Here is a 23,246-nt window from a genome sequence, read left to right on the forward strand (position 1 = left end):
AAATTATTATTATGCCCGGGGGGCAGAAACCACAAGACACCAGTTTTTTTTTTTTGTACTGGCGCATAAGGGGAGTGGCCCCTTGGGCAAGGGCCACTCCCCAGGGGGCAAATGACTTTTAGGCCATTTATGCCCCCCCCCTGGGGGGGGCAGAAATCCACTAGACACCAGGGATCATTTTATTTTTTATTTTTTGTATGTTTGGGGAGCGACCCCTTGGGCAAGGGTCGCTCCATGGGAGGGGGGCAAATTATTATTAGCCCATTTCTGCCCCCCTTTGGGCCAGATCGACCTTATGATCTGCCCCCGGGGGGGGCAGAAACCACTAAACACCAGGGATTTTGTTTTTGTACTTGCGCATAAGGGGAGTGGCCCCTTGGGCAAGGGCCACTCCCCAGGGCGGCAAATGACTTTTAGGCCATTTCTGCCCCCCCGGGGGCAGATCGGTCTGAAATTATTAGGCCGATCTGCCCCCAGGGGGGGGCAGAAAACCACTAGACACCAGGGATAATTTTTTTTTTGTTTATTTTTATTTTTTTATGTTTGGGGAGCGACCCCTTGGGCAAGGGTCGCTCCCGGGGAGGGACAAATTATTATTAGGCCATTTCTGCCCCCCCGGGGGCAGAGCGGCCTATTTGTGTTAGGCCAATCTGCCCCCAAAGGGGGTGGAAACCTCTAGACACCATGGATTGGTGTGTGTGTATGTGGGTGTTTTGCTTTGGGGGGGCAGCCCCTTGGGCAAGGGTCGCTCCCCATGGGGGCACATTACTGTTGGCCATAACTGCCCCCCTTGGGGGCAGATTGGCCTATTTTTGGAAGGCCCATCTGCCCCCAAGGGGGGCAGAAATCCCACCAGAGACCAGGGAAGATTTGTTTTTCAAAATAAGAGGTTGGGGGTATGGCCATACCCACACCCCAAATAAATGGGGCCAAAGTTGTTCTGCCCACCAGTGGGCAGATTGGGCAATTACCCCTGATCCACACCCCGGGGGGTCAGAAAGTCTACTAGATGCTAGGGAATAAAAACAATAAAAGAAAATAGTGGGGTGGTGGCTATCAACCAGTATGGGCCTGGTTATGCCTCCACGAGAACTGAAGGGGCTAACAGTCATTCAGCTCTCCCCTGCACACTAAAACATCTTATCCCGTGGCAAGCAAGAGTACATTTGATTATTTTTGTTTTTTGTTTTACATTTGGGCCATGAGAGCTTGGTAACTCTCAAAATCGTCCCAATTGGAATGGTGAGGGCTGCACTTTTTTTTACTTTGGGAAGCTGCCATGTAGAAAAATCCACAAGACCTACACACATCTGAAAACTAAACATCTACTTGATTATAGGGTGGTGTGCTTCACATGCACCCAGCATCATTTCCTTACCCACAATGCCCTGCAAACCTGCAGCTTTGCTGGAAAGCACACATTTTTCCCACATTTTTGTGATGGAACCTTCCAGAATCTGCAGGAATCCACAAAATTACTACCACCCAGCATTGTCTCATCTATATCAATAAAAGTTCTGCTTCACTTGTCAGCCTAATAGTTTTTTTTTCAAACTGCCCTTTTGGTCCCACTTTGGTTCCCCCTCAATTTCGACGTGTTTTTGGCTCTTCCCTGTCACAAACACTTGGCCCACCCTCACAAGTGAGGTACCATTTTTATCGGGAGGCTTGGGGAAACGCTGGGTTGAAGGAAATTTGTTGGTCCTCTCAGATTCCAGAACTTTCTGTAGCCAAAATGTGAGGAAAAAGTGTTTTTGTGGCCACATTTTGAGGTTTGCAAAGGATTCTGCGTAACAGAAACTGGTGAGAGCCCGACAAGTCTCCCCGTCTTCGATTCCCCTAGGTCTCTAGTTTTCAAAAATGCACATGTTTGGCAGGTTTCCCTAGGTGGCGGCTGAGCTAGAGGCCAAAATTCACAGGTAGGCACTTTGCAAAAAACACCTCTGTTTCCTTTGAGAATATGTGATGTGTCCACTTTGTGTTTTGGGGCATTTCCTGTCGCGGGCACTAGGCCTACCCACACAAGTGAGGTACCATTTGTATCAGGAGACTTGGGGGAACGCTGGGTGGAAGGAAATTTGTGGCTCCTCTCAGATTCCAGAACTTTCTGTCACCGAAATGTGAGGAAAAGGTGTTTTTTTTAGCCAAATTTTGAGGTTTGCAAAGGATTCTGGGTAACAGAACCTGGTGAGAGCCCCACAAGTCACCCCGTCTTGGATTCCCCTAGGTCTCTAGTTTTAAAAAATGCACAGGTTTGGTAGGTTTCCCTAGGTGGCGGCTGAGCTAGAAGCCAAAATCCACAGGTAGGCACTTTGCAAAAAACACCTCTGTTTTCCTTGAGAAAATGTGATGTGTCCACTTTGTGTTTTGGAGCATTTCCTGCCGCGGGCACTAGGCCTACCCACACAAGTGCACTACCATTTTTATCGGGAGACTTGGGGGAACATAGAATACCAAAACAAGGGTTATTGCCCCTTGTCTTTCTCGACATTTTTTCCTTCCAATTATATAGAACAGCGTGTAAAAAAGACGTCTATTTGAGAAATGCCCTGTAATTCACATGCTAGTGTGGGCACCCCAGAATTCAGATATGTAAAAATAACCACTGCTTCTCAACACCTTATCTTGTGCCCATTTTGGAAATACAAAGGTTTTCTTGATACCTATTTTTGACTCTTTATATTTCAGCAAATTAATTGCTGTATACCCGGTAGAGAATGAAAACCCACTGCAAGGTGCAGCTCATTTATTGGCTCTGGGTACCTAGGATTCTTGATGAACCTACAAGCCCTATATATCCCCACAACCAGAAGCGTCCAGCAGACTTAACGGTGTATTGCTTTCAAACATCGGACATTGTAGAAAAAAGTTACAGAGTAAAACATAGAGAAAAATGGTTGTTTGTTTCACCTCAATTTCAACATTTTTTTATTTCAGTTGTTATTTTCTGTAGGAAACCCTTGTAGTATCTACACAAATTACCCATTGCTGAATTCAGAATGTTGTCTACTTTTCAGAAATGTTTAGGTTTCTGGGATCCAGCATTGGTTTCACACCCATTTCTGTCACTGACTGGAAGGAGGTTGAAAGCACAAAAAATCGTAAAAATGGGTTATGTCCCAGTAAAATGCCAAAATTGTGTTGAAAAATGTGTTTTTTGAGTCAAGTCTCCCCCAGCCTCTGGAAATGCTTTGATGGGCACAGATGGTGCCCACTCTGCATAAGCCAGTCTACACCGGTTCAGGGATCCCCCAGCCCTGCTCTGGTGCGAAACTGGACATAAGAAAGGGGAGTGACCACTCCCCTGACCAGCACCTCCAAGGGGAGGTGCCCAGAGCTCCTCCAGTGTGTCCTAGACCTCTGCCATCTTGAATGCAGAGGTGTGAGGGCACAATGGACAGCTCTGAGTGGCCAGTGCCAGCAGGTGACGTCAGAGACCCCTCCTGATAGGTTCTTATCTTTCTCAGTAGCCAATCTTCCTCTGTGGGCTATTTAGGGTCTCTCCTGTGGGCATCTCACGAGATAATGAATGCAAGAGCGCACCAGAGTTCCTCTGCACTTCCCTCTTTGACTTCTGCCAAGGATCGACCGCTGACTGCTCCAGGATGCCTGCATAACCGCAACAAAGTAGCAAGAAGACTACCAGCAACATTGTAGCGCCTCATCCTGCTGACTTTCTCTACTGTTTCCTGGTGGTGCATGCTCTGAGGGCTGTCTGCCTTCACCCTGCACTGCAAACCAAGAAGAAATCTCCTGTGGGTCGACGGAATGTTCCCTCTGCTAACACAGGCACCAAACGTCTGCATCACTGGTCCTCTGGGTTCCCTCTCATCCTGACGAGCATGGTCCCTGGAACACAGAAGCTGGGTCCAAGTGTCTCCCACAGTCCAGTGGCCCTTCTGTCCAAATTTGGTGGAGGTAAGTCCTTGCCTCCCCACGCCAGACAGTAATCCTGTGTACTGCGTGAACTGCAGCTGCATGGGGTTCTGTGCACTCTTGCAATTCATGCACAGCCTAGCCCAGGTCCCCAGCACTCCATCCTGCATTGCCCAACTCGCTGAGTTGGACTCCGACGTCGTGGGACCCTCCTTTGTGACTCTGAGTCGACGGCTGTCCTCAGATCTTCTAAGTGCCTTTTCAGGTGCTTCTGCGGGTGCTGCCTGCTTTTGCGGGGGCTCTCTGAGTTGCTGAGTGCCCCCTCTATCTCCTCCTCCAAGGGGTGATCTCCTGGTCCTTTCTGGGCCCCAGCAGCACCCAAAATCCTCAACTGCAACTCTTGCAGCTAGCAAGGCGTGTTTGCGGTCTTTCTGCATGGAAACAACTCTGCATCCTCCATCATGCTTTGGGACATCTTCTGACCAAAGGAGAAGTTCCTGGCACCTTCTGTTGTTGCAGAATCTTTGGCTTCTTCTACCCAGAGGCAGCCCTTTTGCAACTTCATCCGGGGTTTAGTGGGCTCCTGCCCCCCCTGGACACTTGTGTGACTCTTGGACTTGGTCCCCTTCCTTTTCAGGTCCACAGGTCCAGGAATCCATCTTCAGTGTGTTGCAGTCAGTTGTTGTCCTTGCAGAATCCCCATCTCAACTTTACTGTCTTTCTGGGGTAGTAGGGTAACTTTACTCTTACTTTTCAGGGTCTTGGGGTGGGGTATCTTGGACACCATTAGTGTTTTCTACAAGTCCCAGCAACCCTCTACACACTACACTAGGTCTGGGGTCCATTCGTGTTTCGCATTCCACTTTTGGAGTATATGGTTTGTGTTGCCCCTAGGCCTCTTTCTCCCTATTGCATTCTATTGTGCTCTACATTGTTTGCACTACTTTTCTAAGTGTTACTTACCTGATTTTGGTGTGTGTGCATATCATTTGTGTATGTTACTTACCTCCTAAGGGAGTATATCCTCCGAGATACTTTTGGCATATTGCCCCTAAAATAAAGTACCTTTATTTTTAGTAACTCTGAGTATTGTGTTTTCTTATGATATAGTGCTATATGATATAAGTGGTATAGTAGGAGCTTTGCATGTCTCCTAGTTCAGCCTATGCTGCTCTGCTATAGCTACCTCTATTAGCCTAAGCTGCTAGAACACCTCTATTCTGCTAATACGGGATAACTGGATATGGCACAAGGTGTAAGTACCACAAGGTACCCACTATCAGCCAGGCCAGCCTCCTACTACTCCACATTCCACTACAGGAGTTTCTCCATTTACACTTCTCAGAGGTAGGGAGTCCAAGTCCAAGCTTGTACCAGCCTGGTTAGCTAACTCTTTAATGGACAAATTGAGAAAATCTGATGTGTCGTTGAGCGATTTAAGAGACAAAGGGGGTCATTCAGACCCCGGCGGGCGGCGGGAGCCGCCCGCCTGGCGGGAACCGCCGAATGACCGCACCACGGTCAAAAGACCGCGGCGGCCATTCTGTGTTTCCCGCTGGGCTGGCGGGCGACGGCCAGAAGGCCGCCCGCCAGCCCAGCGGGAAACCCCTTCCCACGAGGACGCCGGCTCCGAATGTTGCACCCGTCGCAAATTTCAGTGTCTGCAATGCAGACACTGAAATTCTATGTGGGGCCCGCTTATGGGGGCCCCTGCAGTGCCCATGCCATTGGCATGGGCACTGCAGGGGCCCCCAGGGGCCCCACGACACCCCTCACCGCCATCCTGTTCCTGGCGGTCGGAACCGCCAGGAACAGGATGGCGGTGAGGGGGTCGGAATCCCCCATGGCGGCGCAGCAATCTGCGCCGCCATGGGGGATTCCTCAGGACATCGGAAAACCGGCGGGACACCACCGGTTTTCCTGTTCTGACCGCGGCCAAACCGCCGCGGTCAGAATGCCCTGCGGGGCACCGCCAGCCTGTTGGCGGTGCTCCCGCCAACCCCGGCCCCGGCGGTCCTTGACCGCCGGGGTCAGAATGACCCCCAAAGTTTTGGAGAAACAGCTAATTCAAAAAAGAGATTATGATAGAAGGAATAAGGCCAAGGAAACAGAAATAAACATTCATGATTGGCCCTTATTTAAAAAACCTCAGAGAGTATCTAAAGGAGAATCAAAATTTTCACTACCTGTAAAAGTAATGGGGGTGACCATGTCTTCGGTCCTATTGGAAGGTAAAGGGTGGTGGAACAGAAACAGTGTTGTTCCTATTTCTGTCAGACAGGCACAAATCTTCAAGGAAGTTTATTCTGACAGGAGGGAAGATATCTCTAGAAATATCTTCTTTAATGATGTTCCTGCTAGGACTCCAGATTCACATGTAGATAGGTCAATCTGTTTCAGTCACGATGAAGAAGGACTACAAAGAGATGATACAGCTGACCTCACATTTGAGAACGGGGCAGAAGCTTGTTCTAGTCATGATGGGATGAGTTTACCTAGTGGTGATACAGGTAAACTTGGCTCCTCCAGATTGGTATGTACTCGTAGCAATAGAGTGGTCAAACTACCTTCTAAGTTTGATGATTTTGTTTTGAGATAAATTTATTCTAATCCTAAATTTTGTTTTTCTTAGTTTGGTTATTCTAAAGGGGGAATATGATGTAATATGTGGCTTAATGAGTTGTATGTATTATTTCTCATGTTTAACTCTTATACCTTGTTTTATTTATTAGCACTATTGCCTTTAAGTTCACTGTATCTTTAAGTTCTCTGTGTTCTGTGTTACATCAGTGCCTTGGGTTCTAGAGCCTAGTGGGTTGGCAGTTGGAGGCTGGCTCTAGACCTGTTAGGGTGCTGATGGCTGTTGTGGATTTCCTAATAAAGATACTGCAAAATTCAACACAGGAGTGTGAATAGCAGTTCTTTCTCCACACCCTTTGCTTCAACCACCATACTACACACGCTCTCTCACAGAGCAAGTGAAATCCTATCCCCAGACCTTGTGCTCAGACTTCCCCAAGCTTAATAGTTGTTTATCACACACTATGTTAGAACTATCTCACTGAAAGAGGCCACCCACATCTTCTCTGGCTTAACCTTTCACCAAACTCCACCAGCACTGCACAGGAAGGTGAGGGAATGCTCAACTATCCACATGTATAAGTCATGAATACAAATGTTACATAAGACAAATGGGACTACAAGGTGTAGGATTCACATGTCATCCATACTGGTATACATTTTGTAAGAGTGCTTGGTCTGGGGAGGCATAAACTCAGGATTCAGAACCTAACACAGTGGTTAGGGATGACTTTATTAACAGCAATTTATTTCTACCTGAACAAACTATTTTAGCAAAAATTAGAATAACCAAACCTGTATCATGCAGTTTGCATGCAGCTCTTTGATGGCAGTTCATACCTCATTGTGCTAGATTAGGATTGTAATTTATGAACTGCTGTTTGTAATTTAGTTTGTATCACTAATTTTAGCATTTCTGAGTGAGTTGCATTGTGTTCTTGTTTTGACCAGGAATCACCTAGGACGTATCTCATAAAGTTGTGTGGGCTCACATGCCAATGCTGTATTAGAAATCTTCATTCACCCAACTGCCCCCTCTCCTCAAGTTGGTCCACCTAGAGTGACTTCCTGGGCATTCTGTATCTCCTTTTGACTCTATGGGAGAGGAGGCTTTCTGTTGCGCTCCACCACTCATGATGCCCCTTTCTCTGATTATTTAGAGCAACAATCTTAGCTCAGATTGAACTTTCACAATTCTTTACAAGCAAATCTTGTCTAGGTGTTTGATTCAAAACCTTTTATTTCTCAATTTGTTATCTCATCATCCTGTTGGATTTTCTATTTCCATAACACTCAAGGGCATATTTACTAATCTTTTGCGCATTGCAGGGCAGCAAGAAAAGTTGCTGCACTGTGTTGCATAAAAAGAAGAAAGCAGAAATGCTCCATATTTACAAACATATGGAGCAATACAGTTGTCTCCTTGCACTGGGGCACAGTGTTCAGCCTTGTGCCAACGAAGGCACCCAGGCACCATAGTGCAAGGGTACCTGTGTTATAGCCAGGTGTTTTTGTGCATGAAGGCACACCTTCCTGCATAAAAACAATCCTTAGAGGCATGTTCCTCTTTTGGAGCAGGATGTGGCACACATGGAAAGAGGAAATAACGACAGACACAGATATTTCTCCTCTTTAAGCCTCACTGGGGAAGGTTCAGCATCATATCATATTTCCATGCTTACTAGCTTTAGTAAATGTGAGCATGGGCCATAATGAAAGGGTGGATGCATGGGATCACCCATGCATCACCCATGGCACGCCTCCCAGCTTGAAATGCAACATGACACCGCACAAGCATCTGTGTTGCATTACATTTCTCTCAAAGCCACAGAAGGTGGTGCAACTCAACTCCTTGAATCTCTTTGTAAATATTAGGAAAGCCTTTAGTTGCCCTTGTGTCATCTCGTGCGACGCAAACAAGGCAAAGGTTTGATAAATATGGACCTCAATGTTTGTAATGACATAACAGTTGTGCGGAATGCCTTTTGAGGTAATTTATATATGTAATTCGTTAGAAATGGGGTCTTTGGTTGACAGTCAGGTTACCCCCTGTTCAAGCAAGGACCCTCACTCTAGTCAGGGTAAAAGAGAATCACCCTCAGCTAACCCCTGCTTACCCTCTTGGTAGCTTGGTAGAGTAGTAGGCTTAACTTCAGAGTGCTAGGTGTAAAATATTTATACCAACACACACAGTAACCTAATGAAAACACTACAAAATGACACAACACCAGTTTAGAAAAATAGGAAATATTTATCAAAACAAGACCAAAACGACAAAAATCCACAATACACAAGTCAAGTTATCAATAAAAAATGAAAAAAGAGTCTTTAAGTAGTTTTAAAAACACACTAGCGTTGCTAGCGTGAAAATGTACCTGGTACGTGTCAAAAATAACCCAGCACAGGCGAGTGCGCATCAAAAAGGGCTTGCGAGGTGTTGATTCCACTTGCGTCGTTTCTTCTCTCCGCAGGAGAGTGGTGAGTCGATCCGTTCAGCACTCTCGGGTCCAGGCAGGCCTTGCGTTGTTTTTCCACGCACAGAGGTTCTTGAGTCAGAAATCCAGCCGCACAATGATAAAAAAAAAAAACGCGCAGCGCAGGTTGTGATCTCCCAGCCTCCGCCTGTGATGCTGCGCATCGTTTCTCCTGCTCCGTGCGTTGATTCTTCGGTCGTGTTCCTGCGAGCGTCATTTCTCAACTGCAGAGCCAGCGGCGCGTCGTTTCTTCAGCCACAGATCAGAGTTGCGTCAATATTTTCCCCGCACAGCACTCTGTGCATGGATTTCCTTGTCTTTAGGCTGCCAGCTTCTCCTTTCAGAGTCCCAGGAACTGGATGAGCACCACAGGGCAGAGTAGGAGTCTCTCCAGAGACTCCAAGTGCTAGCAGAGAGAAGTCTTTGCTGTCCCTGAGATTTCAAACAACAGGAGGCAAGCTCTAGATCAAGTCCTTGAAGATTTCTTCTCAAGATGGAAGGCACACAAAGTCCAGTCTTTGCCCTCTTACTCTGGCAGAAGCACCAACTACAGGATAGCGACACAAAGCACAGTCACAGGCAGGGCAGCATTTCTCCAGGCAGAGGTTCCTCTTGTTTCCAGAAGGGTTTCCAAAGTCTGTGGTTTTGGGCGCCCTTCTTATACCCAATTTCTCCTTTGAAGTAGGCCTACTACAAAGTAAAGTCTCTATGGAATGTGAAATTCTGCCTTGCCCAGGCCAGGCCCCAGACACTCACCAGGGGGTTGGAGACTGCATTGTGTGAGGGCAGGCATAGCCCTTTGAGGTGTGAGTGACCACTCCTCCTCTCCCTCCTAGCACAAATGGCTCATCAGGACATGCAGGCTACACCCCAGCTCCCTTTGTGTCACTATCTAGTGTGAGGTGCAACCAGCCCAACTGTCAAACTGACCCAGACATAGAATCCACAAACAGGCAAAGTCACAGAAATGGTATTAGCAAGAAAATGCTCACTTTCTAAAAGTGGCATTTTCAAACACACAATCTTAAAATCAACTTTACTAAAATATGTATTTTTAAATTTTGAGCTCAGAGACCCCAAACTCCATCCACTCCCAAAGGGAATCTACACTTTAATCATATTTAAAGGTAGCCCCCATGTTAACCTATGAGAGGGACAGGCCTTGCAAGAGTGAAAAACGAATTTAGCAATATTTCACTGTCAGGACATATAAAACACATTACTATGGTGGTCATTACAACCCTGGCGGACGGTGTTAAAGCTGCGGTAATACCGCAAACAGGCCGGCGGACAAAAAAAATGGAATTACGACCCTGGCGGAAACCTCCAACAAAGACAGCCACTTTAACACATCGCCCGCCAGGGCGGCACAGACAAACAGCGCGGCGGTCACCTCCAACAGACAGGCGGAAGACAATGTACTGCCCACACTATCACAACACACCAATCCGCCACCTTTTCCGGGGCGGATTCACCGTGAAGAAAAACACGGCGGAAACAGCTTTTGCTATGGGAAAACGCTCACCTCAACCCATCCCACGAGGAACGAGGACTCCATGGACCCCGAACTACAAATCTTACCTGCCATTGCATTCCTGCTCATCTATGACCAACAGCGACGTAGGCGCAGAACATACCAGTGAGTACTGCACCTACGACACGGGGGAGCCAAAAGTTACGGGGACACCCACCAAACACCCCCACCCTCGCATATTACAACATATACACCAATGCAGTCACAAAAATCACAGTAACAACCCACAACCCCCCCGGAAGAATGCAATGACAAAGCGAATAGCGCCCAAACTTTGTATTTAGCCAATATACTACTCATAAAAAAAAATATGGATATATATCACGAAATCTGTCAAAAATAAATGTACAAAACAAGAATTAGTGCAGATATGTACACAACAATGTCCGTGCACCAACAGTCCAAAAATGCATGGGTGACACCCACAATAGATACCTGACCAAAATCCGAGAGAACACTGCCGAGGCATCAGATAGAAACACTACAGGCACCTCAGGGGTAAGGGAAGGGGGGGCACCTCAGCCACATGAATGCGAAGCCAGATCCACGACGGGGCTCCATGCCCATTGATGTATCCTGGGGAGTGCAAAGCCACAGTGTCTCAAGTCACTACAGTGGGTGGTTTGCCCACTGTGCCATCCTGGGGAGTGCAAAGCCACAGTCTCTCAAGTCTCTACAGTGGGTGGGTTGCCCACTGTGCCATCCTGGGGAGTGCAAAGCCACAGTCTCTCAAGTCTCTACAGTGGGTGGATTGCCCACTGCCATATCCTGGGGAGTGCAAAGCCACAGTCTCTCAGGTAGATGCAGGTCTCCACTGGTTCTGGAGGGGGACTGGTGCCCAGACTGGATGAGTCTCCCCGTGAAAGTACCTGTCCTGTCACTGTCCCAGCTGCACATGGGAGAACGATGCCTGATGTGCCGGACTATTCATACCCACACGGTCTTTGCCCTGTTCAGCGGTCTTCACCTTGGTGGTCTTGGCCTTGTTCAGCGGTGCTTTGCCATGGATGCCTATGGACTGTTCAGCGGTGCTTTGCCATGGCGGTCTTTGCCCTGTTCAGCGGTCTTCACCATGGCGGTCTTGGCCTTGTTCAGCGGTGCTTTGCCATGGCTGCCTATGGACTGTTCAGCGGTCCTTTGCCATGGCGGTCTTTGCCCTGTTCAGCGGTCTTCACCATGGCGGTCTTGGCCTTGTTCAGCGGTGCTTTGCCATGGCTGCCTATGGACTGTTCAGCGGTGTTTTGCCATGGCGGTCTTTGCCCTGTTCAGCGGTCCTCACCATGGCGGTCTTGGCCTTGTTCAGCGGTGCTTTGCCATGGCTGCCTATGGACTGTTCAGCGGTGCTTTGCCATGGCGGTCTTTGCCATGTTCAGCGGTCTTCACCATGGCGGTCTTGGCCTTGTTCTGCGGTGCTTTGCCATGGCTGCCTATGGACTGTTCAGCGGTGCTTTGCCATGGTGGTCTTTGCCCTGTTCAGCGGTCTTCACCATGGCGGTCTTGGCCTTGTTCAGCGGTAGCCTAAGATGGCGGTTCAGATACTGACATTGGTGTGTGGCATGACGAACTGCACACTGGACATTGGTGTGTGGCATGACGATTTCCACACTGGACATTGGTGTGTGGCATGACGTTCCATCATTGCCCAGTGGGGCTGTGAGATTCTGGACCCTCCTGGGCTGTGACTCCGGCGGTTGCGGTGGTCTCCTGACCAGTAACGATACTTGAGCCCTCCTGGCTATGACTCCGGCGGTTGCGGTGGTCTCCTGACCAGTAATGATACTTGAGCCCTCCTGGGCTATGACTCTGGCGGTGGTCTCTGGACCAGTGACGATACTTGAGCCCTCCTGGGCTATGACTCTGCCGGTGGTCTCCTGACCAGTGACGATACTTGAGCCCTCCTGGGCACTGACTCTGGTGGTGGTCTCCTGACCAGTGACGATACTTGAGCCCTCCTGGGCACTGACTCTGGCGGTGGTCTCCTGACCAGTAACGATACTTGAGCCCTCCTGGGCTATGACTCTGGCGGTTGGGGTGGTCTCCTAACCAGTAACGATACTTGAGCCCTCCTGGGCTATGACTCTGGCGGTGGTCTCCTGACCAGTAACGAGGGTGCTGGCGGTTGTGTCTGGACCGCCGGAAATGATGGCGCACTTCTCCGCCGTGACACTCACAACAGGTTGGGGAGACTTCCTCGGGACCTTCCCCACCTTCTTTTGAGTTACAGATGACTCACCAATCGCCTTGGATCCCATTTCACTGTTTGTACCACCAGGAGTCTTGACACGATCCCGTCGTCCAATCTCCAATTTCGGAGCCTTCACAGGGGGTGGGCTGACAGTGCCTTGGCTCTGGGTCCTACTGCCTGCCCTGGTGGACGGGGCACTCCAAAAACCTGGAACACGCACCACTGGTACTGGAGGCATTTTGGCTGAGGCGCTACGACGGGACTGATGAGATGGAGGGGGGGTGGGGGCAAAAAGGTCAATTTGACATAGGGACAGTTTCCGACGTACACTGGGATGGGTAGTTGGAGGGGCTCTGGGAGTGGAGGAAGAGGAGGTGGTTGTAGGAGGTGTCACTTTAGGTGTTTTGGGTGAAGGTGCAGGTACTGGAGGCTGTCATGAGGTGGATGGATGTTGGGTGAGTGATTGCCGGCGTTTGGGTACTTTGGGAGGGGGCGTCACAGACACACTGGGAGAGGACACAGGGGACGTGTATATGGCAGTGGAGGTGGTGAGTGCAGGTGAGCGGCTTGTGGTACTGGGTGTTCTGGTGCGAGTCCTAGTGCCTGTAGATGTGGTGCATGCAGGTGTGTGTGTAGACGAGACTGGGAGGGAGGAGGGAGAAGAGGAGGAGGGGGACACAGTGGAGACAGTGGATGTTGCTGTGTCTGTATGGGTCTGATGCTTGTGTGAGTGCTTGTGGTGAGTGTGGTGCCTATGTTTGCTTGAGCTACTTTTGGGTGTTGACTTGTGTGCATGCTGGTCTGTAGGTGTGCTTGGGATGGGCTGGGGTACAGGGGATTGGGTCTGGGTGGAGGAAGTTGGAGGGGGGAGGCTGGACACAGGGACAATGGCTGCCATCAGTGCTGAGGCCAGAGATTGCAGGGTTCGCTGAAGGACAGCCTGACCAGAATAAATGCCTTCCAGGAATGCATTACCGTGTTTCAACTCTCGTTCTACACCCTGGATGGCATTCACAATGGTAGACTGCCCAACAGTGAGTGACCTGAGGAGGTCAATGGCCTCCTCACTGAGGGCAGCAGGGGTGACAGGGGCAGGGCCTGAGGTGCCTGGGGCGAAGGTGATGCCCACCCTCCTGGGTGAGCGGGCACGGGGCGAACGCTGAGGGGCTGCTGGGAGGGCGGTGCTGGTAGGGGAGGTGGCGGCTGTACCTGTAGAAGTGGGGTGCACAGATGGTGCCGCCACCACAGGGGAGCTCCCATCGGCGGACGAGTCTGTGTCGCTGTTTGGTGATCCTGTGGCCGACGTGAAGCTCCCCTCGCCCTCCGTCCCACTGGTGAAATCAGAGTCTGTGGTGTGGCCCTCCATGGCCATGTGAGATGCAGCTCCCTCGTGCTCCGGTGCCACTGTATCTCCGCCTGATGATGCTGATGTACAGAAGGACAGGGAGAGCAGAAAACGGGTGGAGACAGAAGAAAGAGAGTTTTAGTGCATGGCATACCGCTACCGCTGGCGGACAAGACAAACGCAGCAGCCCCCTGCATTACGCCGTGCTCCTGCCCTCTGCACATGCAATTCCTGGGAAATAGCCTACATGGCAATGGTAGACATCTGCCCACATGGATGGCAAAGGGGCAACTATACATCAATTTACCTTTTGTTTGAGCTGGGGTAGAGTGCCACATGGCCTACATAATGGAGGGGCCTTGCCTACCTAACTCGCCCTGGCCCAGGGACACCCACAGCCCACCACCCCCACCCAGACAGCTCCACAGCACGCAAAGTCCATTGCATGAGGTTGAACTCACCCCCTTGTGTCTGCTGTGATGTCCTTAAGCGCCCATCCAACTCCGGGTAGGCCACCGCCAGGATCCGGAACATCAGGGGGGTCATGGTGCGACGGGCACCCCTCCCACGTTGGGAGGCCATCCCCGCCTGAGCCTTCGCCGTCTTCTTGCTGCAGCGGTGAATGTCCTCCCATCTCTTCCGGCAGTGGGTGCCCCGTCTCTGGTGGGCCCCCAGGGTCCGGACCTCCTTGGCGATGGCATGCCAAATGTCCCTCTTCTGGTGGGCGCTGACCTACATGACATGCACAAGGAAAGAGGAACAGTCATTACCTACTGCACCGTCGTTGTAATTGGCCCCCTCCCAACTCTATCCCTGTGGCCCATTCATCCCCATGCATGACTGTTCTATGTACTCTGCCCCCTTCCCTCATCCACCCAGCCCTCTCCACCCAGGCCTAGCCCATACAACGTGCTCCCTGTGTACTAACCTGTTGATCTGGAGGACCGTAGAGTAGCGTATACTGGGGGAGGACCCCATCCACAAGTTTATCCAACTCCTGTGCAGTGAAGGCAGGGGCCCTTTCCCCAGACGCAGCAGCCATCGTCGCTTCCAGACCGAGGTCACAGCAGCACTAGCAGTGTAGGTCCTCTCCTGTCAAATGTCAGGTATCTAGTGATTGAACAGATAGAAAATGGTGGTGACGTCCGTGGCGGTGACGTCCGCGGCAGTGCGCATCATCACCGCCAGCGCACCTGTTCATTGGCTCCTGGGACCCATAGGGTCCAATGTTAACCAATGCAGCATTGCGCCGCGCTCTACGACCGCCTACCGCGACGGTGTGCAACGCCAGCGCAGTTACCCCACAATTCCATTGTCCCATTTTAGAGGTCAGGCAGCCGCCATTTCAGGGGCCCACATGGCTTCATCTACTACTGCGTCACACATACCGAGGCCTACACTCAAAACCTTTCCCGGATGGGATAATTGTCTGGTGTAGTCTTGTGTATGACTGTGGGTACATACCTGGAGGAATGCTGACAGTTTTTTCGCTGTTGTTCTTCTTAGGCACCGTCAGTTGGGACATATTGGAAGATGGCGGAATCCGCCGGTGTACAGACCGCTGGTGGACCTGTTGACAATGGAAGAGCGACATGTCATCGTGACCTACCGGTTTGACCGTGCCACAATCCGGGAACTATGTACCCAGTTGGAGTCTGACCTGATGTCACCAATCCGCCATCCGACTGGAATACCCCCTGATGTGCAGGTGCTGTCAGTGCTCCATTTCTTAGCAAGTGGGTCTTTTCAGACAACAGTGGCCATGGCATCAGGGATTTCCCAGCCTATGTTTTCCAACGTCTTGTCCAGAGTGTTGGCTGCCCTGCTGAAACACGTAAGGAGATACATCATTTTCCCTGAGGTGGCGGATTTGCCTACAGTGAAAGGTGACTTCTATGCCCTCGGACATATCCCCAACGTCATAGGTGCCATTGCTGGGACCCATGTAGCTCTGGTCCCCCCAGCAGGAATGAACAGGTGTACAGGAACCGGAAGAGTTATCACTCGATGAATTTCCAGATGGTTTGTTTGGCAGACCAGTACATCTCGCAGGTAAATGCAATGTTCCCTGGCTCAGTGCATGACGCCTACATCCTGCGGAATAGCAGCATCCCTGATATGATGAGTGAACTCCAGAGGCACTGTGTATGGCTATTGGGGGACTCTGGTTACCCCAACTTGTCCTAGCTACTGACCCCAGTGAGAAATCCCAGGACCAGGGCAGAGGAACGCTACAATGATGCCCATGGGCGGACTAGGAGGATAATCGAGCGGACCTTCGGCCTCCTGAAGGCAAGGTTCAGGTGCCTCCATATGACAGGTGGGTCCCTATTCTACTCACCGAAGAAGGTGTGCAACATCATCATCGCCTGCTCCATGCTCCATAACTTGGCATTGCGACGCCAGGTGCCTTTTCTGCAGGAGGATGATCCAGATGACGGTGTTGTTGCAGCGGGGGAGCCTGGGGAGCCTGTGGACAGTGATGAGGAGGAAGCTGATGAAGATGAAAACGACAACAGGGAGTCAGTCATACAGCAATATTTTCAATGAGACACAGGTGAGTACAATTTCATGTTTCACATTATATTACATTTCACACATCTACCTCTATCCTGTACCTACATTTCACTCCCTATTTGTTAACTGAGTTGTTCCCTTCCATTTCAGTTTCACTAATGTGTTGACCTACGTGTCAACAGTTGCCCCCTTGAAAGGCTTGTGATGTGTGACATTGGTATGTTGACCTTCCAATGGCTAACCTTTTTTAACACTGTAATTGACAATACAAAGTTCACAATCATTGACTGACTCCAATATTATTGATGTTTCAAGGGTGTTTATTGAAGTGCACAAAAATGTAGGGGGGTTGTGAAATAGGGAGAGGTCATGGTGGAATAATGTCCATGGCAGAGTCCAGTCTATTAGTCTCACAGGTACATTGCACATCTGGCCATTGGAAGTGGAGCTGGGGCAGTTCCAATCTGGACAGGGTAACAAAGTGGGACAGTGGGGGGACAATCAAGGTAGTCTTATTTCCTGGCGGGGTCTTGCCATCTTGCTGTGTCCTGTTCCTGAATCTCAGGGCCCGCTTGCGTGGTAGTTGTCCGTCAGCAGGGGGTGGGGTGCTGGTGTGGTGGTCCTGTGTCGGGGCGTCCTGTCCACTAGCGCCGGCGGAGGTGGTGGGCAGTTTGTCGTCCTGGCTAGTGTCAGGGGCCCCTTGGAGTGCCACGGTGTCCCTCAAAGTCTTTTGAATGTCCGTCAGCACCCCTACGATGGCACCCAGGGCGGAGCTTATGGTCCTGAGCTCCTCCCTGAATCCCAAATACTGCTCCTCCTGCAGGCGCAGGGTCTCCTGCAACTTGTCCAGGACCGTTGCCATCGTCTCCTGGGAGTGGTGGTATGCTCCCATGATGGAGGATAGGGCCTCGTGGAGAGTGGGTTCCCTTGGCCTGTCCTCCCTCTGTCGCACATTAGCCCTCCCAGTTCCCCTGTGTTCCTGTGCCTCCGTCCCCTGGACCGTGTGCCCACTACCACTGACCCCAGGTCCCTGTTGTTGTTGGGGTGGTGGGTTAGCCTGGATGCCCTGTAGTGGTGGACACACCGCTGATTGACCTGTCCTGGGTAGGGAGGTATGGGTCCGCTGGGTGGGTGCTGTGCTGGTGTTCCCAGAGGGTGGCAGTTCGGTGTTGGGCTGTGGCTGGCCAAGGGGAACCGACTGTCCTAAGGCCCACAATGGTCCGGGCTGGTCATCAAGATCCAGTAGGGCAGAGCTGCTATTGTCACTGTGGGCCTCTGCTGGGGGTGGAGTGGTGTTGTCTGGACCCTCTGGTGTGGTGACGGTCCTTCGGGTTCCTGCAGGGGTATGAGAACATGATTATTGCATGTGTGTGTTTCATGGTGTGCTATGGATGGGTGTGCGTGAACCCCAGTGCAGGCATTCCTGTGTGGGGGCTTGTGTGGTGATGGTTGGGGGGTGTTGTGGGTCTGTGCAGTGGGCATGCTTTAGTGATGGGTGTCCATGCTTAGTTGTGTCATGCAGGTCTTGGGGTTGGGATGGGTGGTTGGTGTTATGGGTAGATTAGTGAGGAGTTAGGGTGATAGGGGAGGGTGTGAGGGTGGGGGTGTGTGATAGCATGCAGGTAGGGTGGGGGATATGATAGTGAAGATTAGACTTACCAGTGTCCGTTCCTCCGACAACTCCTCCGAAGCCCTCAGGATGCAAGATGGACAAGACTTGCTCCTCCCATGTTGTTAGTTGTGGGGGAGGAGGTGGGGGTCCACCGCCAGTCCGCTGTACCGCGATGTTGTGCCTGGAGACAGTGGAACGCACCTTCCCCCGTAGGTCGTTCCACCTCTTCCTGATGTCCTCCCTATTTCTTGGGTGCTGTCCCACAGCGTTGACCCTGTCGACTATTCTTTGCCATAGCTCCATCTTCCTTGCTATGGATGTGTACTGTACCTGTGCGCCAAATAGCTGTGGCTCTACCTTGATGATTTCCTCCACCATGACCCTGAGCTCCTCCTCGGAGAAGCGGGGGTGTCTTTGGCGTGACATGGGGTGGTGTGTGTGATGTGTGGGGTGGTGTCTGTGTTGATGAGTGTGGTGGGTGTAGTGGTATGTGGTGTTTTGTGCGTGGATGTTGTGTGGGTGATGGTGTAGTGTGCCTCTGTGTGATGGTGTTATCTATTCTGTGCTGTCCCTCACTGGCCTTCGTCTCTAATTTGTGGTCGTAGGGGTTTGTGGGTGATGTGAGTGTGTGTTTTATATTGTATTGGATGTGTGGGAGTGGTGTTTGTATGTGTATCAGGTGTGTGTATTTTGAATTGTCCTATGTGGCAGTGTTTTGGAGAGGTGTGTGTAGTTTGAGCGCGGCAGTGTGTACCGCCAATGGAATACCGCGGTTGAAAGACCGCCGCGTGGATTCGTGGGTCGTAATAGCATGGGCGTGTTTCTGTTGGCATGGAGGTGGAGGATTTGTTTCCGCATATTTATTGCTGACCTTTGGTGTGGCGGACTTGTGTGGGTGTCTGAATTTCGGCGGATTCCGTGATGTGTGTCATAATAGCTGTGGCGGTCTCCCGCCACCGCAGCGGTATATTGGCGGTCTTCTGCACGGCGGTAAGCAGCTTTTACCGCCAATGTTGTAAAGAGGGCCTATATGTCCTACCTTAACCATAAACGCACCCTGCCCTTGGGGCTACTTAGGGCCTACCTTAGGGGTGTTTGACATGTAAGAAAAGGGAAGATGTAGGCCTGGCAAGTGGGTACACTTGCCAATTCGAATTTACAGTTAAAACTGCACACATAGACACTGCAGTGGCAGGTCTGAGACATGATTACAGAGCTACTTATGTGGGTGGCACAATCAGTGCTGCAGGCCCACTAGCAGCATTTAATTTACAGGCCCTGGGCACCTCCAGTTCACTGTACTAGGGACTTACTAATAAATCAAATATGCCAATCATGGATAAGCCAATTACATATACATTTTGTAAAGGAGCACTTGCACTTTAGCACTGGTCAGCAGTGGTAAAGAGCCCAGAGTAACAAAAACAGTAAAATCAGAGTCCAGCACACATCAAAAACCTGGGGAACAGAGGCAAAAAGTTAAGGGAGACCACGCCAAGGATGAAAAGTCTAACATAATTGTTTTAAAAGTGCGGGCATTTTACAGATAGGTTTTTCATAGTTTCAACAATTTGAAGCAATGTTCCAAGAACAAAAAATACATTATTAATACATTTATTTTGTTATGATTGCAGGATTGCTTAAGTGTTTGAGCTTGTCTGCAGAGCTTTTCGGGTGCAGTGCTAGTAACAAAATCAAATCGCAGTTTAGACTGCTTAGCTTTCCTTCTCTCTACCTCCCTGCCAGGCCCATTACGACTTTCCCGTTGGGCTGACAGGCGGAAACCAAGTTTTCCACCTGTCAGCCCAATGAGAAAGTGGAGGCAGCATTTTTGCCGGCTCGTAATCGAGGAGGAGGCAATGCTGCTGCCAAAGGTTGCACCAGCACTCTCACAAGCTCCCTGTCTCCATAGCAGACATGGAGCATTGTGAGGGTGCTGAAGAAGAGTACTCCTGCACTGCCCATGCCAGGTGCATGGGCAGTGCAGGGTCACCCCTGTGGCCCCCTGCGCCTGTTCTGCACCAGCCTTTTCATGTGGGTGAAACCAGCATGAAAAGGCTGTCAGAGAACTAGATCATAATCAGCAGGACAGCACTGACTTCGGCAGCGTCCTGGCTGATTACGACCTCTGTTGATCAAAGATCCTGGCGGAGACGGCGATAGTTTGGCAAGGCTGCCCACCAACCTCATAATGTGGTGGTCAGACCACAACAACCCTGGCAGTCCAACAGCCACCACAAGTGTGGTGGTCTAGGGACAGTCACATTCGTAATCTGGCCCTAAATTTTAAAACAGTTAACCAATTATAATGTTTTAGGAAAAATTTAAAATGCCACACAAACATTTAAGAAATTGTTTCACAAAAATCCTGCACTTCAAGAAACCAAAAAAATGACAGATTGCTGAAACACACCACAGGAAAATGACAACTTCAATGAAAACAAACAACATTCTTGGAAGTAAGATAACTAAATTAAAAACTAAATTAAATAAACTAAAACTAAAAATGCTTAACCTAACTAAGTGACTTATATATCTTTTTTGCCATGTTCTGTAAAAACAGACGCATAAAAGAGAGCCAAACTGAAAAGAGAACTTCACAAAAAATAGAGGGCCTGATTTTGACTTTGGCAGAGGGTGTTCATCTGTCACAAACATGATGGATATTCTGTCTTCCGTCCCATACTAGCCTATGGAGTAACCCCCTCCGCCAAACTCTAAATCAGGCCCTTAATCAGATACATATTTCAAAATGAAACACAACAATGAAACATAGAAAATAAGTAAAATGCAATATTATATTAACAAATGATTTGCTCACAATTTCTGTTCCAAAACTAGAATAAACAAGAGTTGAAAATTAAATCTAAATTATTTACCAGATAAAGGTAATACTACCAATTGTTTCCAAAAGGTTCAAAACAAACACCAGAGGCAAAAAAAACTGTAAAATAGCAAACAGTTACAAAAACCTTTCCAAAAAATTCACAAATCATCTAATTCATAAGTAAAAGAGGACAGCAATGTTTTATAAATTCGTAAATAATTACTTACTAAAAAACTACAGTCATCAATAATTTATTAAAAATGTATTATGGTTGACAGACTAATAAATTGTCTGACATAGCCACATACCCAACAGTAAAACTGTCAGTAAACCAAATGGGATACACATACAACAAAGAAAGTGCATACAGTGAAAGAGCACATTTAAAGTGTACAAAATTTTATTCTAGGGAACGTTAGGGGAGAGCAACTACATAAAATTAAACCTTTGACAATGTTAGACAGCATGTTCATGCCCACATCATTATAGAAATATAAGCAAGAAAAAACTCAGGAAAGCTAGTACCAGTGTTCCAGAACCTACTGGCACCATTTTGCACAATGTTGAAATATATAGGGCCATATTTATACTCTGTTTGCGCATACTTAACTCCATATTTATATCTTGACATTAGACACGTCTAGCGTCAAAATATACGAGTCAACGTCATTTTTCGGATGCGTGCACCCACCTTGCATCAATGAGATGAAAGGTAGACGTTCCCGTCCAAAAAATGACTAGGCCTCTAGCGCCATATCTATCTCCCCATGCTAAAATGACACGCGGCAGGGAGGCGGACCCAAAAAATGACGTTAACCCTGTTTTGCATCAAATTTTATTGCCTGGCTCTGACCAGGCATTAAAATGAGACACATGCACCATTACTTAAGGACAATCACAGAAGGAACATTTGGGCCCATATTTATACTTTTTGACTCAAAACTGCGCTGACGCAGTTTTGCGTCAAAAATATTAGCGCCGGCTAACGCCATTTTGGTGCGCCATGCGGGCGTCATATTTATACTTTGACGCACGGCAGCGCAAACCACAGGGGTGAGTCATTATTTTTGACGCACACCGCAGCGTCAAGTCGTAAAGGAAAACGACGTTAACGCGGCTGAAATGACTGTCGGTCGATTTATGACACCGCAAACCGGATATGCGCTATTGTTTTTGACGCAATAGCGTAAAAAAAAACAGCGAACACTGCCATTTCACCAGAGGAGAGCTAAAATGGATCCCAGATGCCACTACAGACCCCAGGAAGATGACAGCAGACCAGGAACCAGCCAGGATGTCCCACACAAGAACCAGGACACTTTTAAGAAGAAGAAAAAAGTGTCGCTTTAGTGCAGAGGAGCAGGAAATTCTGGTTAAAGAGGGGACGGAACACCAGCACCAACTGTTTGTCACATCAAAGTTGCCAATCAGTAGGAGAGAGGCTATATGGCAACAATTTGTCGACAAGATTAACAGTGTGGCTGAAGTAGCAGAACAGTCATCGAGTGCAAGAAACGCTGGCATGACTGCAAGCGCAGGACCAAGGAAAAGATGGCCAGGAACAGGAAGGCAGCACTGCAGACTGGAGGGGGGAGTACAGCACACCAGGAGGCCCTGGACCACATGGAGGAGATGGTTGCAGCCGTCATCCCTGAGGAGATCGTCACAGGAATTCAAGGACAGGACAGCGCAGACTACCAGGAGACAACGCACATGCAGGGTAAGTCGCGTGGGGAATTAAAATGCAATAGTGTCATCTACAACCGGGGGGGGGATACCGACCACTAAATGCATGGAATTCATCATATACATTGAGTGGCATGGGTAAAGGGGCACGGCAGGGGGTCATGGCCCGTTCTGAGAAGACCTGGGGCACACCATTACACAACACCAACAACAGTCCCATGGGGGCATGCTGTCATGCCAACGATGGAGCAAAGGGAAAGCCACGCAAGGAGGGAAGGCCACTACGTCAAACTGACATCCCGGCACACGTCAGCCAATATACCCCCTACATTAACTAGGGCCCTATTAACAACCTCTAGCCATAACGACAACTGGAATGTAACTGCGATAACAGTTGCCACTACCACCTCTGTTCTGTGTGCAGCTCAAGTAGCCAATGGCAGTAACCTCCCCATGGATCATACACACCTAAATTAGGGGGTGAGGATGACAACTGCAACAATCCCTAGAAACAAGAGAAAGGCCCCAGTACTCTCAAATGTCAATGCCCATAGTTGTCACAAACATCAGCCTATGTAAACAACAATAGGAGCTACACAGCACTAAGGAC

The sequence above is a fragment of the Pleurodeles waltl genome, chromosome 3_1 (genome assembly GCF_031143425.1).
Source record: "Pleurodeles waltl isolate 20211129_DDA chromosome 3_1, aPleWal1.hap1.20221129, whole genome shotgun sequence".
Taxonomy (NCBI): domain Eukaryota; kingdom Metazoa; phylum Chordata; class Amphibia; order Caudata; family Salamandridae; genus Pleurodeles; species Pleurodeles waltl.